The sequence below is a fragment of the Dreissena polymorpha genome, chromosome 4, assembly GCF_020536995.1.
Source record: "Dreissena polymorpha isolate Duluth1 chromosome 4, UMN_Dpol_1.0, whole genome shotgun sequence".
Classification (NCBI taxonomy): domain Eukaryota; kingdom Metazoa; phylum Mollusca; class Bivalvia; order Myida; family Dreissenidae; genus Dreissena; species Dreissena polymorpha.
This window is the reverse complement of record NC_068358.1, coordinates 75,530,619-75,547,734: the sequence shown is the minus strand read 5'-3', so window position 1 is coordinate 75,547,734 and position 17,116 is coordinate 75,530,619.

Sequence of the window (17,116 nt, the reverse complement as noted above, 5' to 3'; positions counted from 1 at the left end):
TAAACAAATTAAAAATAATTAAATCAAACAAGAAATGCCTATCAGAGAGAAAATATAAATAAAATGGAACGTTATAAACCCAATGACCTATGCATGTAGATTACAACTGGGAAAGTCGGTCGTATGACGTCACAAAAATCCATAATGACATAATGACGTGAACAAATTCCAAGGGCAGTACTAAATAATAATATTAATGGGGCTGTGCTACTAATAAAACAAGTTTATGTGATTTAATATTAAGAAGCAAATGAATACAAATGGTAATTCCATAAAAGCGACATAATTGGAATCAAACAGTATATAGGTGTTTTGACAACTGAAGACAGAAATGATTTGATGTACGATTTGAGTCAAAATGTAGTTTACATGCAGATTTGTTCATACGACACAATGACACAATTTTATTCAACAGTGAAAAATGCCTATACTATCACTAATGATTCCAAATTTTAAGGGAAGAAAGATATAGTGAATCGAAAACCATCAAACACGTGTTTTTAAGTACATAAGCATCGTATCCTTTTGATAAAAACAAATTAATTAAATTAAAAAGTTTAATATGAACATTTGGTTTAACATATTTTAATTTGCGGACACGCTTCAAAACATCTCCGTAAAATGATGGATGGGAGATTCCATTATTTAAATGCCATTTTAAAGAAACATTATATTTTAAAATTAAATCACCATACTTAGAGTAAAATCTAGCAAATGTATTTCTTAGGTTATGATACAAAAAGCCTTGTTTTAGCAATTTTTTAGTTAATATTAGATTACGATCATTAAAATCTTTAATACACGAACATGCTCTGGCATAACGTACCAACTGCGAAATGTAAATACCATAGGCAGGTCCTTTAGGGATGTTGCCATCTAGAAACGGAAAATTTACAATTTCAAAGTTAAAATCGTCCCGTTTGTCGTATAAACTAGTTTTGATCAAATTATTATTAATAGTTAAATGTAAGTCTACTAAAAATTGCAGCCATACCGGCAGTTCAAAATTCGTCACCAACTTCAAGTACTATATTAAATGTTGAACATACGATGTGAACATTTTGTTTATAAAACATGCTGAAAAGCACGTAATAATCTGTACATGTATCAATCGATTTCGTGTATTATACAGTGTTGTGTTTCCGGACTTAATCCGGTGTCAGTATTTTGTGGTTTCGTGTGTTATCCGGTGCCCGTGAAATCAATATGCGATCCTTTTAAAACGCAAATGCTCACGTTTTTGAAGTTGCCAGTAATTTCCTACAATTTCATTATAATTCTGAATGATTATAGCAACAATGTAAAGTAGAAGTATGATATGTTTTTTTTCTCCAGTTACAAAAAAGCAAGTATTTTAAACTATTTAATGGCTATGAGGTAGGTATGGTTCATTTGTTTTCGTTCGTTTTGATAACATGTTTTATTTACATAACGAATTTTGAAGTAAACCATTAGCTGAAATACCATAATGTTCCGTGAGCAATAGTATTTGGCATTTTAACGCGGTTTTGTGGCCAATTTCGCTTCCAATACTAGGCGCATCCTGCATTTTACCTTGTTTAATTTTCGATATGATCCGTTGCCGTTTTGCGTATTATCCGAAATAGAACAATTCCAGTATTATCCGTATTGGTTAGGCACCGTGACAATTATAGTTTAGAATTGATGATACATATGCGTTAACAAGATTGAACATGACATGTATAGGTACGTCCACATCTTTTGTTAAGTTGAACAAAGAATGCATAGCTTTTAAAGCTTTGCCATACAGTGTATTTGTTGCGGGTACACAAGATCCACCGCTTGACATGACAATACCCAGATAAAAAAAATTATTCACAATTTCTTGTTCTTGACCTTTGTATGTCCATTTCAATATTTTACTGATTGTACCTCCTTTCCGGAATACCATGACCGTTAAATTCCACTTATCGCAGTAGGTTTCTAAATTGTTTAATGATTCTTGAAGACCCTCCGGGGTTTCAGAAACTAGAGCCGCGTCGTAAGCGAATAATAATAAATGTATCGATATTTGATCTATTGTTTCCGGCGTTTATTCCATTTTTCAAATCGAATTCGATATTGTTAATAAATAGAGAGAACAATATGGGCGACGTTATCTCCCCCTGAAAAAGGCCCACGTTACTATTGAATATGTCTTATAAGTTACCCATGTGTTTGACCTGTAATTTAACTTCATCGTACATTGATCGAATAAGTGATAAAAGTTTACCGTCGATGCCCACATTTATCATTTTACTCCATAATTGACCGCGATTGATGACGTCATATGCCCTCCGGTAATCAATATAACAACAGAATAGTTTATCTTTATTTCGAAACTGTTTTTCTATAAGTGCATTAAGAATAAATATTGCATCGACCGTGCTACAACTTGGTTTATAGCTTCCGTCAGAATGTCATTTGTTTCTGCCCATTGTTTAAGGCGTTAATTTAATATACTTGTAAACAATTTTGCAAAACAACTTATTAAGGTAATTCCGCGATAGTTATTTGGGTCTGATATGTCACCACGTTTATGTATTGGTACTATGATTCCTGATGCCCAGCTGCGAGGAAAACGCTTTTTAACAAGTATGTAGTTAAACAATATTTCTAACGGTCTGACGATGACATGTATTGTTTCAGTAAAATATAATATTGTCACTCGCATGAGCTTTATTGATTTTCAACCGTTTTGTTGCCTTTATATGTTTTTCTTTCGATATTGGATTATCGAGTTCGGGCTACGAAGGTTCTGTGTTTAGCCTATTATCAAAGTCATGTAAAAATGTATCGGAATCAAACGAATTTATATTAACGTCACCTTCGTCAGCTAATTTACCGAAATAATTGTGAAATTCGCTTAACGATATCGTATTTGAGCAATCTTAAAAATTTATGGTTATCATGTTTTATAACCCGAAAAATACGGTAAAAGTATAAAAGTGTCATATTTTTGGGCATCCCGAAGTATGGTCGGACTCCTAAATTTCAATAGAAGAGAGTCCAAAAGTCTTTTCTCAGAATAGTTAGTGTCAAACACTGGATATGCGATATAAACGATAACACATGGCAGAGCTGGGCCGGACGTCTAAAATCGGCTCTAGCCGCATAATGGCCCTCGGGCCGTTATGTCGGCAGCGGGCCGATTATAGACGTCCGGCCCAGCTCGGCCTTGTGTTATTGTCCAAGTATTTTCAAGCTTGTTTATTTGGCTTTCAAAGCATTACTTTAAATTTATCTTTTTGACTTAACGACAAAACATGTTCGTGCAATTCAATGAGAAAATCAATGGCTATCGCATTAGTAAAGACTCCGCCATTCCAATCACAACCATCTACCTCTTACCTAGCCAACACTTTCCAACACAATCTGACACCATAGAAACCGCATTCCCTTCAGTGCCATTATTTGAGTATCGGATTACGCCACAGGCTGCCGAAATTGGATTTATAACATCAAAACATTGTTGAATGATTACGGGTTCATTTATGTATTTAACAGCGTTCATGATATTAAAGTAAAATTTTTTAAACTGATTCTAAAATCCAGAATAATAGATGCATATAAACAAAATTGTTACCGCAAACTTGAAGCCCGACTAGAAGAAAGTTCAATGTTAGACATTAATAGAACATTTAAGAACATTTAAGCCAAATCTTGTATGTGAGAATTACCTAGATCCGAAAAAATTAAGATTGTATTTATGCCGATTAAGATTATCGGTTCACCCCCTTCGTATACAGACTGGAAGATATAATGGAAACAATATTACTAGACAAGAAAGATATTGTCTTTGTTGTAATGCCACGGATATTGATGACGAATTTCATTTTGTGTGTTTTTGTTCCACACTTGTTGATATTTGAAAGAAATACATACAAAATATTACTATAATAATCCATCTTTTATTAAGTATTACAATGGCTACAATCAACCAATAGGTCTCAACGGATAAAACTTTGTTAATTTGTTAAGGAATCGTTGAGTATCAGATCGAATTTGTTAAATCGTAGATCTATAACATCATTCATATTCATGTTTTTTGGACACTTTTCTGCGAATAAACATGTTGACATATATCAATACCAACCACATGTGATGTTGACGATGTACATTGTGCAAGTCAAATACAATGTCTGTCTGTCTATCAACTTGTAATCAGTCACTTGTGATGAGAAGGACATGTCGCCGTTGGAAAAAAAATGAGGTGTTAACAAACATTGTGTTGTTGTTTTTTTAGAAATGTGTATATCTAGTCTAAACATTTCTACAATTGAAATAATGTATATGATGAATTAAATGTATTTGTTTTTGTTTATAATCAGTTCTTTAAGGTTACATATTTTACTGTTAAATCTTTTCTGACTCGTGTTGTAAAGAATAACCAGGAATACCAAACTAAATTTCGAGTACTCTGTTAATTTATTTTTAAAATTTAATCTTTCTGCTTAATAGTTTTGTAAAGTAAGCCATTTTCATATTAATAGTTGGTGTATATTGACTTGATTATCCTTTATATAAACCGGAAAATCTATTTTCATAAACAATTTAAATGTCTTGTAAAGTTAAAGTCGTGTGTGTGTTTTGAATATCCTTCCAACTGTTAAACTATTACACAAAAATATATACACTAATACAATAATAGCATAAATTCAGCGGGGGTTATTGCACTGAAATTAAGCTTGATATAGCATGGGATTTCAAATTTATAGAAAGACGGATCAAGATAAATGTCACTGTATTTGAAGAAAAATGTGGAAGCTTCTTCGATATGTTGAGTCTTCTTGAGCAAGTTTACATATTAATTTAAGTAGCAAATATTTAGCCACTGAATATTTATAGGACACTTCATCACACAAATTACAATTATGGGCACAGCCAAATATATTTCTTAGTAGGTAATCCACATTTACTTTGGTTTGCAGCTTGTATACAAACACTACAAATCTAAATTTAAAAAAAATCTAATAATGTATGTAAAGCTTAAGGGTTATAGATGCACTTAGGTCAACACATTTAACTACAAATACTTAGGGTTGAGGAGGTATCGAATCAGAATCGGAATGTGCATGAGGTCCACGCTGAAGTTATATACCGTTATTACTCTAAGTTTTTGGACACTTAAATTTTTGTACGTTTCAGAAAATTTAGATACAAAAAGTTAAAAAAAATACAGGTTTCCGAAAATATAGAGACAAAACATTAAGGTGTTCAAAAATTAAGAGAAACTGTAAAAATATTGCATTGACGATAGCATTCGGGTATGCAATATGCATAGCGTCCATTGTATCAACGAATTATAGCGCTTGCTTTTTAAATATCGAGCCGTACAGTATAAATAACAAGTATATATGTTTGCATCGTATTTAAAATGAATCATTAAACATACGCCTTCCTTCAAACGATATTAATTTCAAATGATGTTGGATCAAACTATCGTTTTTTACTGGTATGTATGGTTATTAACCCAAAATCTAAAAAAGGTCATTAATTATGGATGAAATCCCGTATGAGCGAAAATTGAGAGTCACACGAAATAATTATTTTGGCTAAAAATTGAGGTGTCCGAAAATTTAGATTTTTCTTGCAATAACGGGTACGTTTATTTTCGATGTACGGTGGAGGGCCAACTGTGTGTATTCTAAAAACATAACATTATGATATTATGCTTGTTTAAGTGTTTTTGAAAGTAAGTGGTTGGTTTCAAGTATAAAACTAAAATTATCTTGTCTGGCAGACATTTAAAATAAAAATCTAAAAGCATAAAGTATCGCGGAATCTTTGTCAATACATATACCAGGAAAATTACGGACACCTAATATGCATGTATATTTATGATTTATGTATTAACGATTCATAAACGCACATAGTTATTTACAGGTTATGGACTTTTATTTATTATGTTCGAAAACTTGAACCCAATTCCTAATCCGTGAGTAAGTATCGGTCCCCCAAAGCTGAAGTACATGTTCATATACAGAGCGGAGTATATTCTTGAGATTATATAACACCACCTTACAATTATATCATTTCAAATATGGTGACAACGTTTTACAAATTCGTGTAATTCAATCAGAGTCAGAAAAATGCATATGTAACACACTTTAAAGCATATATATAATATAATTTAATAACATACCAAGCATTAAGTACAGGTTAGTTAAGTAAAAATTTTCTCTAACTTTACTATGTAGATGTAAGACAGAATTTTACATAATTATTAGCTTATGCAATAGAATGGTATAAGATTTGGTTCAGTGGTGAGGATTCTATACATCGCAACGGGGTTGCTTTCATCGTCATGAAGGAGGTAGTTAACAGCGTAATCTGTTGACCCCCGTCACCAGAAGGTTAATTTCCATCCGTTTCTAAGTGAAACCTCACAACATCACCATCATGCAGGTCTACGCATCAACGGCTTACTACGAAGACAAGGAGATGAAGGATTAGAGCGGATCATAGGGAAGGTCCCCAAGAAAGACATTCCCGTTGTCCAAGGCGACTCGAACGCCAAGATTGGACCAGGCGCATACCAAAACTGGACAAGGAACGTTTGCATATTTGTCCTAGGAAAGACCAACGACTGAGGTTTGAGATATCTTGAGTTCTCCAGAAGCCACCAACCTGGCAAACACGCTGCACCTACACGAACCGTCCCGAACAGCGAACTCGCATACTCCAAACGGACAAGTACACACCCGATCAATTTCATACTGCCACAACTGTTCCAAGTTCAGCATCATTAATGGGCACACAAGAACGTTTCCTGGAGCATAAATTTGCAGTGACCATGACTTAGCGCTTATCACCATCAAGCTGAAGTTAATGAGCAAGCGCACCACCAGGAACCCTCGTTTCAGATTTGACTTTGAGAAATTGAAAGATCCAGTGAAGACGAGGTATTTCAATCACAGATAGGTGGCAAGTTTGCAGCCCTGAACATCTTCGAAAATGACATCGACATCAAAACCAACAACATCAAGGATGTCATACTGTCAGCGTCCGAAGAAATAGTTGGTAAAGAGAGAAAGAAGAAAAAGCCATGGGTGATGACCGAAATCATGGACCTATGTAACAACAGATAAGAGCTGGGACATGAGCTTATTGAGAAGAACACAAGTCTAGACTCTAGGGAAAATTACCAAAAAGCAAACAGTGAAGTGAGGAAGAGGATTACAGAGGCCAAGGGGGAATGGGTTGAGGAACAATGTATCATCATCGACAAAGAGATTATCGAAGCAGAAAGAAGTCATACAGCACCCTCAAGACCGTCACGAACACCAGTCATCCCAAGGCAACATAGCAGATGTTGACGGGAATCAACTGTCTGAGAGTGCCTCAGTCCTAAACAGCTTGACTGAATACTGCAACGACTTCCACATTTACCCGCTTCAACTCCAGTCTCCTTCAGAACGACCCAAGACTAAAAGCGGACAACGAAAGTCCGTCCATACTTAAGGCAGAGGTGGAGGAGGGCAAAGGCAAAGTGCTGGTACAAGTCATCCAAGAACTCTACGGAAACGCCAGCAGAATAGTGCTTCTAAATGGACAGCAGGGGAATTTCTTCAGGACATAAATGGGCGTCCGTATGTGATGTCTGCGCTCACTCCCGCCCTGTGTAACTTTTTTCCTTGAGAACATATTGCAGGAAACACTCCATTGCACCCACACATAAATCCCCATCGGTGGAACACCCATCTCTAACTTGAGATTCGCTGATGACATTGATCTCATTTGTGGCACCAGCAGTCGACTTCAAGATATCACCAAAAGACTCTATTAAAGAGCAGGGGCTTACGGAAGCTAACGGGATTGAGGTAAGTCGAAGATCTTGGCAAAAAGAACGAACAACACCAGTGCAGAAATCACCATGAATTGCGAGAAACTAGAAGAAGTTACAAGCTTCAAGTACTTGGGCGCACCCTTTTCCAAGGATTGTACCAGTCCCGCTGAGGTCAGAATTTAAAAAAAACGCAGCAATTTCATTTGAAGTATCAATAATTGTACATATTCATTCAGTAAACATTATTGTCACCAGGTGGACATATTAGGCATGCGATTGACAACGTTTACGTTTCTTTTTCTCACCACTTTTGGAAAGATACCGGTACCGGTCATATTGGGAAAATAAACATCGCTTTCAGTCCGATTGGGAATTGTTTTCAATTCTTTAAAAGCTGTCAAGATAATAAAGAGGATGACAAACGAAAGAAAATGCTACTTTAATTAGTTTTTAATAGGTATTATTACTCATTTATTTAACACGCATCAAGTACTACAGTTTGCAACTATGCATAGTAATAAATAAAGGTTCGCCATAAAAACCGACTCCTAATCAACCAATTACAAAGCTATTACTTGGTTTTACTGCAGTGAATGACAGCTTGTTGAGTGGATTCCCATTCACTAGCACATTGTTTTAAAGTCCCAGTTCGCGGAATAGATTTTGCATATAAATCGTAAAGCGAGAAATAAAATTTACATAAATTCATTGAAATATATTTTTTTATTATCGAGATTGGCATCGAAAACCTGGTCAAAATCGGTTTTGAATCGATAAAATAATATATAAATCATCATAAATACATGCAATAGGCGAAAATCATTGCAGCGTCGCGAGTTATGCAAATTATATCTTTATTAAACTTTCCTTAAACATTATTAGCATATGGAATATAAATACATAGATTTAGCAAAAACGTAGCGTTGCAACTCAGTTTTCGTCTGAAACAGATTTATTTGCATTTGTTATAACCTTCTCTCCGCTAAATTCGCCCGTATCCGCAATATTGTTTGTTAAGGTTTGAATTAACGTGTCGAATCATGAATATTAATAAGGTCGTTTTCGTACTTTACCGTTCTCGACCCCAAAATAAAAATCGCTATATTGTTTGTTTTCAAACGATTTCAACCGGATTTTCTGTGATATCCTCAATAAAACCACGTTTTTCTTACGATTCTGCCCATATATATATAGCTATGGCCGGGGACTTTAAGCATTCAATAAATCGTTATGTAAACGAGTTGCCAATAAACACAGTAAATGCCAATTGTCATTACCAATAAGTGATGTTCAAATTAAAAGTAAATGCTTGGGTGAAACCACAGTTAAATTAAAGCATATTCTCAATATTTTAGCAAAAGTCATCTATTTATTGTTTCATGGATTTGGAAAGTTTCTATCTTAAAATTTGGAATGGCCATTGGAAAAGTTTATTTGAAAAGGCGCCATGTTAAAGTTCCGAATTTAATAAGAGGAAAATTAACTTACGGGCGACAAGAGCCACACAACGATTTAGGGGATTAAATTAAAAAACACCGTAATCTTTTAGACTTATAGTAACTAATGAGTGTGAAAGAAATAGCAGACAGAGTTGGTCAGTCAATTATTTTATATACATGTCAGACATTTTTTTTGAATGTTTATCTCAACTACCTTACCTCAAGCAGTATACGAATAAATAGAGTAGGTTGAAATATTCTCTTGATATTATTTGCTATTTTCATCTTCAATCCCCTGTGGCATTAACCTTCGACTGATTCACTTATTTCTTCTTCATAAGTAGCAAGCAAATCAACTTGTAGGTCAAAGAGGAGTTGAGAACATATAGATTCTTAATGTGGAAAAAAGACAACGGCAAATATTGCTCTTAAGTTTGGTTCCGTCTTCTACGCTCACCTATATATTAGGATAAAAGATATATACTTTATTTACAACAAGTTAGATAGGTTTGAAAACATTGAACACAATTTTGAAAATGTATCAAACTGCAATTTGACCATAGCTCATTACAACAATGCATACATTGTAAATATTTGGTATTATAGGCTAAATATTTTGTCCTTAAATGCAAACAAGAAAAAAACACCACAAAGATATGCTTTTTAGTCCATTTTTAATAATATAATTAAACTTGAGGGATTAATCGCGACTACCCAAAATAAATATATTTCATACGCGATGGGCGCGTTTTATGCTCAATTAGAACACTTACCCTAAAAACAACTGTAAATATACTGTGTAACATAGATAGACCGACCTGAAAGCAACATACACGTTTTCCTTTTTTATCGTTTTGCGTTTTTCACCCATATCTTTATGTCCTTATGTAATGCTTTTCCATTTTAGTTAACCTTTAAATCATGTTTGAAATTGTTTCTGTTTTAGAAATATTTTTTTAACACCAAATATAGCCTTTATTAATGCTATGTTCCATAATTAATCTAAAAAATGTTAAACATATATGTATATGTACTCGTTTAGTATATTTTAATAAATAATATGTTATATTCAAAATATTTCATGTTTATGTTGGAAATAATCAACGGAAATACAAAAATATATATTAAGAGAATGCATTATCAAAAGTTTTAGAAAAATCACTTACAGAGGATATCAGCACACACAAGTTCGGGGACAAAATATTCTCTGGTGGAAAAGACAAAGTCCATAATTTGAACGATATTTGAACAATATTTATTTTTATTATTTGAAAATAACAATCGTTTCATTAAAGAGGAATAACGGTTTAAATACAACTAAACCGAGTGATTAATAGACAACGAAACCATCCTACAAGCTAAACGTAACATACAGTACGTTGTTAATGTTTACATCGCACGTAACATTATCAATATATAGTATAAGCAATTTTGTTTAGTGTTTTTGGAATGACATAACACAAACTACCTTACTACACCAAACTTCAAACTGATACCCCAAATTCAAACCCCCCGTCTTGTCCTTCAAGCTCTTTCATTGTAAGTCGTTATTTGCATCAAGTAATTTGCTATGAAATGTTATTATAGAAATTAACTTTTCTCTTCGTGAAGTGTTGATAGCTAACATACTAGACTTAAATCACTAAACAGTAAACATGGATACCTTCACTGAAATACCACTTACATCAATACAAACAAACATTTAACCTGTATAAAATGTTTAGTTATCAGATATTGCATGTTAAAGATTAAATCTGAGATATTTCTTTATATGTAATCATACTTTAAACCACACGCAAGGCGCCTTTTGTGCTACTTAAAACCTTTTTCAGACTAAAAGTAAACATTATTTATAATATCCCTCGTAACATACCGTTTACCATATATATTTTTTTTCTTTATCGTACATACCTTTTTATTAAAAAACTAAAGTACTTTTTTACGACTTTGATTTGGGATCATTTCAAATTAATAATCCACATGAAGCATCGTTTGTCATCCAATCTGCTTATTAAATCGTGTTTTTTTTTCTAATATTTTATATATTTACATATCTGTCATTGAAGCATGAAATCTGAGTCGGAAAAACGTAAAATATGGTTTAAAACACGAATTGCATTTGCCTGCACCTGGCGGTGGAGTATACCACAGTCTTTTGTGTGATGAATCGCACTATTTTGCAATGATTTACATACCATAGTTTGCCCAAATTAAAATTATTCCGATAATATTAGTGCAATACATTATATTGAACACGCCTTGTATTGTTTTAAAATCAATCTATTAAACGACTCCACACTAGTTGAAAAAATCGCATGATGTAAAATATCATATAAAATATGTGGCAAAGAAACGGATTCACGCATGCCATATGTTTTGACACACAAAACGTATGTCAACCAGAATTAAAGGTTATCATACACGTTTTGTTAAGGTTTATATTTTTAAAAGCCAAGATTAAACTGTATCAATCACATATTTGACGTTTGACCTTTCATTTGAATCTAAGGACACAGTGGTTGCGCACCACACAATAGTAAACATTTGTGTCTCTTTAATTCAAACAAGCAAACATACATGAGAACTGAATGCTTCGTAGCAATGATCTGCAATATGGTTATATAACAACGTAATACCTCTGAACAGTAACCTTTTACTTTATAATAATTGACATAAAGCTCACACAAACAACAAACGCAAACTATTGATCCTTAAAACGTGTTTAATATTCTGGAGATACTGTCTGTTGCAGATGGGCTAAGATTGTTGTCTTTGATTGTTCAGGATATACCTAAAGTTATTGCAGCCAAAAGAATGGCAGAACTTGACAACTTATTCTCTTCGCTTCGTTCGTCATCGGCGAATGACATAACTACACATATTAAAAAATGTTAGTTTTTAACATTCACTACAGCAATTCATGGACACACAACGGGCCAGTTTTTGATTGAATTAAGAGGAAATTATTGAAATAGAAAAGGCTTCTTTAAATGCGCTTGGCAACAAATGTTCAATGAATATTGACACATATATATATTCTGTATTTTCCGCTCGCCTGTATCTAAAGAGGGATGTCAATGTTTTTATTTCGCTCGCACGCTCAATTATTTCCTTTAAACATTTTGTTGTGGTATTATCGATTATTAGAGACAGGTCTATAGACATATTTGTATAAAACCCATTAGACAATAATTCAAGGAAGAACTGATGCAGTCAACATGTAGGATATATGACAAAGGAGAGAATTGAGAATGTCTATATTTAAAACAGCATATTAATCATTTATATAAAAAAACATACTTATGATTGGCGGTAAACGTGTCTTAACTAAATAATCTGTTGTACCTCAAACAGACTGTGCATTTGACATTGGTTTCAAAGTTTCATTTTATTATTGTGCAGTTGAACGAATCCATTTTGAATATAACCACATTTAAACAACTTAAGGATTTATGTCAGCACAACATAACTAATTTACTGTTTATAATACGTAAGACTTCATATCCCCATCGAAGTCGCTGCATATGTTTCGAACCGATAATTTTAATTGCAAATAAAATCGCAATCTGAGTCGTTGCGCTCCGCTGAAAAGAAATTATAAATAAGTTTAATCTATAGAGCAGAACACTTTAAAGTTGTTTTATTGCTTATGTTTCTCAATAACGAATGTCTAAATTATCTTCAAAAAAATACTTTCGTTATTATTTTCATTTAACGTTGTGATGCAGCAAGTTTTACGAAAAAAAGTCTTAATTTTGATATGAATCGCATTTAAAGCCTCCGCACATCGAACTGATTCAAACATTTAATACTGTTACGTTATTGTGCATGAATGACAGTAGCAACAACATACCTCCAGAAGGCATGGATAGTTTTTAAGTCAAACACTGGTCCAGATGATGTTTTAAAATTCATCATTTGCGGTATAGCCGTGGAGTATGTTTGGTACACATTTCCAACAAATATGACACAAGTATTATTTAATTCTGATTTGTTTTCGCCTGCCTTTGATTGTTTATGTATTTGCTTGTGGTCAGATACACAACTCCTTCTTAAAAGATGCTTATTTAAGTTCAAACTTACAAATCTTCGTACTCCATTCTGACAATTCCTATGTAAATTGTCAGAATGTTTTTATTTCGCTCGCACGCTCAATTATTTCGTTTAAACATTTTGTTGTGGTATTATCGATTTACAGAGACAGGTCTATAGACATATTTGTATAAAACCCATTAGACAATAATTCAAGGAAGAACTGATGCAGTTAACATGTAGAATATATGACAAAGGAGAGAATTGAGAATGTCTATATTTAAAACAGCATATTAATTATTTATAAAAAAACATACTTATGATTGGCGGTAAACGTGTCTTAACTAAATAATCATTTGTACCTTAAACAGACTGTGAATATGGCATTGCTATTAATGTTTCATTGTATTATTGTGCAGTTGAACGAATCCATTTTAAATATAACCACATTTAAACACCTTAAGGATTTATTTCAGCACAACATTACTAATTTACTGTTTATAATACGTTATAATTCAAATCCCCATCGAAGTCGCTGCATATGTTTCGAGCCGATAATTTTAATTGCAAATAAAATCGCGATCTGAGCCGTTGCGCTCCGCTGAAAAGAAATTATAATTAAGTTAAATCTATAGAACAGAACACTTTAAGGCTGTTTTATTGCTTATGTTTCTCAATAACGAATGTCTAAATTATCTTCAAAAAAATACTTTCGTTATTATGTTGATTTAACGTTGTGATGCAGCAAGTGTTGCGAGAAATGACTAAATCTTGATATGAATCGCACTTAAATCCTCCGCACATCGAACTGATTCAAACATTTAATACTGTAACCTTATTTTGTCATACATGAGTGACAGTATAAACAACCCACCTCCAAAAGGCATGGATAGTTTTTAAGTCAAACACTGATCCAGATGATGTTTTAAAATTCATCGTTGGCGGTATAGCGGTGGAATATCTTTGGTAAAAATTTTCAACAAATAGGCACAAAGTATTATTTTATTCTGCGTTTTTTTCGCCTGCCTTTGATTTAATTAGAAACGCTAGCTCGCTAACATTGTTTGGGTGGAATCTCTAAAACAATTGATTACACTTCAATGGCTGTTTTGACTATATTATTGACTAAATAATTGTTAAATACGTCAGCATTTTAGTGCATCTGCATTATACGGAATAAGTATGCCTTGTCTATATTAATCGTCATCAATTACGCCAATGTCTCAACTAATCGGTTAGCATAAATGCATGGAAAATAGTCATAGTTGTTTTTTTCATTGGTTAAATATATTCATTCGAAAGTTTAAATCAGCATTTCATTTTTAAACTGGGATAACGAAGCGTTTCAATAAGCCTTCGACTTTCGATGAAGTTTTTTTTATAAGTACATGAGCATTGGTTAACGGTGGCAATAGGGTTAATGTGACTCGGGCAGTCGGTATCCAGAAAGATAAGTTTTAAAAATTGAATGTACCGGTATTCCATTTACAAAGTCAAAACGTGGTCTTGCCAAGTGCAAGTGGAAGCTTTAAAATGTAAATTTACGAAAATCCCCGTTATAGAACGCTTATTTATTTTAGAAAACGACTCAACTTATTGTATTCTTTTAATTATAAAGATTGAAAAATGTCATAATAGTTATATTCATATCATTTTTAATGTTAATATCACCTTTATATGTTAAATACCATAACAATTTGGTAGCCGCTTTCCGTTATTAAACGAAATCCAAGTTATATATCGCTTACAATACTCAAGTGAAATCAACGTTATGTGAATATTTTCATAAACAATATCGATAAATGGCATCGTGTAATATATTGCTGATATCATCAATACTCGAGGCAACTTTCAATTGTAGTTGTTGATAAGCAATATTTAATCTCATTAATATCACTTTTATATGTAATAACTTGTGGGATTTTGGTAACCGATCGGCGTCAGAAAGCGTGTAAAGTTGACCTAACTTTAACTTATAAAACGCTATTTGTATAAAATATTATTGGAAACAATATTTTTATAAAAACGATTGTAAAAGTGTGATTTATTACGCGCGCAAGCGTCTGAGAGCGAGTTTTGCTTTCCAAAAAAAAAACGTTATAAATATCTAATTTTATGAAACTTTTAAAAATTTATAGATTTCATTTTCATAATAATTACATGTCTAAGCTATCTTGTCTTCCAAGCGAGATATCAATTCAAACACTTATTCAGATACATAGGTACATGTGAGATAATGAAAATTGGAAAGGTGTGCTTGAAATGATTTTCTGAGTTTTTTGGTTGACCTACGAATCTGACTAGCATGTGATGATATTTGTAAAGGCTCGTCTTTTCGTATTGTAAATGGTCGCATTGGTAATAGTGATCAGTACACATTTTTGTCAAATAACGGCTGTTCAGTGATCGAATATCTTTTAACAAAAGAAAGTTACCTTTCACAGATACAACCATTTTATATACAAAGTTTTAATGAATTAAGTGACCATGCTCCGCTATGCTTTTCATTGTTATGCAATAACATATTTCATAGCGAAGAAAGCCAATCAGGTATAAAATATAAATGGAATGACTCCCTGCGGGAACAATTTCGATCAGGAATTATTCGAAGCTTACCAACTTTTAATGATATTGTGCATAATACCAATTGCCCTGACAGGGATTCTCTTAATGTTTTGATTGACAAGTTTTCAAATACTATTCGCGATGCTGCAGATCCATTGTTTGCCAAAGATTGTTTTTATACACATGATGTTTATTTTGAGGGTTACAATAGGAAAGATAAAGACTGGTTTGACCATGTTTGTATTGTTGCGCGTAATATGTTGTTAGAAGCACTTAGATTGTTTAATGTCGACAAAAGTAATACAAACAGGTCTATTTTGTGTGATGCAAAAACTAATTACAAAAATATTGTTAGAAAGAAAAAACAAGCTGATTATAATAAACGTATGTCCGATTTAGCAAATTTACGCAAAAGTAGACCAAGAGACTTTTGGAAACATTTTAAATCTAAATCGGCAAAAACATCTTCCAATATTTCTCTAAATGAGTTTAAAAATTATTTTGAAAATTTAAGCACAGACATTTCGACTGATAAGAATAATGATGCCGAATATTTTAATAGTAATTATGATTTTGATAATCCTAATAATATTCTCCCTGAGCTTGATGACCCAATTACAGTTGAAGAGATAATTAATGCTGTTAAATTATTGAGGCGGAACAAATCTTGCGGGAGTGAATCTTTTGAACGAGTATTTTATTGAAAGTGTTGATATATTAGTCTTGCATGTATGTGACTTATTTAATTGTGTATTGAACTCAGGATATTATCCTGAAAAATGGACCGAGGGAATAATTGTCCCTCTGCACAAGAAAGGTTCAAAAGAAGATGTAAATAACTATAAAGGGATTACTTTAGTTAGCTGTTTGTCTAAGCTCTTTACAACCGTTTTAAACAATCGCACTGAAAACATTTGTTATGAAAATAATACTATTTCGGACGCCTAATTCGGATTTCGGAAAGGGCGGTCTACGACAGACGCAATATTTATTCTTCATTCTCTTATTCAAAACTATTTATTTGAAAATAAGAGATTATATGTTATTTTTGTGGACATGATGAAATGTTTTGATACTATTTATAGAAATGCATTATGGTTATAAATGTATAAATGTGGCATACAGGGTAAAATTCTTAGAATTGTTCGAGACATGTATCAAAAAGTTAAATCTTGTGTTAAGTCATTGTCTTCATATTCTGATTATTTTTCTAACGCAGTGGGGGCTCCGACAGGGCGAAGTTATGTCACCCTTATTATTTTCTTTGTTTGTAGAAGATCTTGAGTTGTTT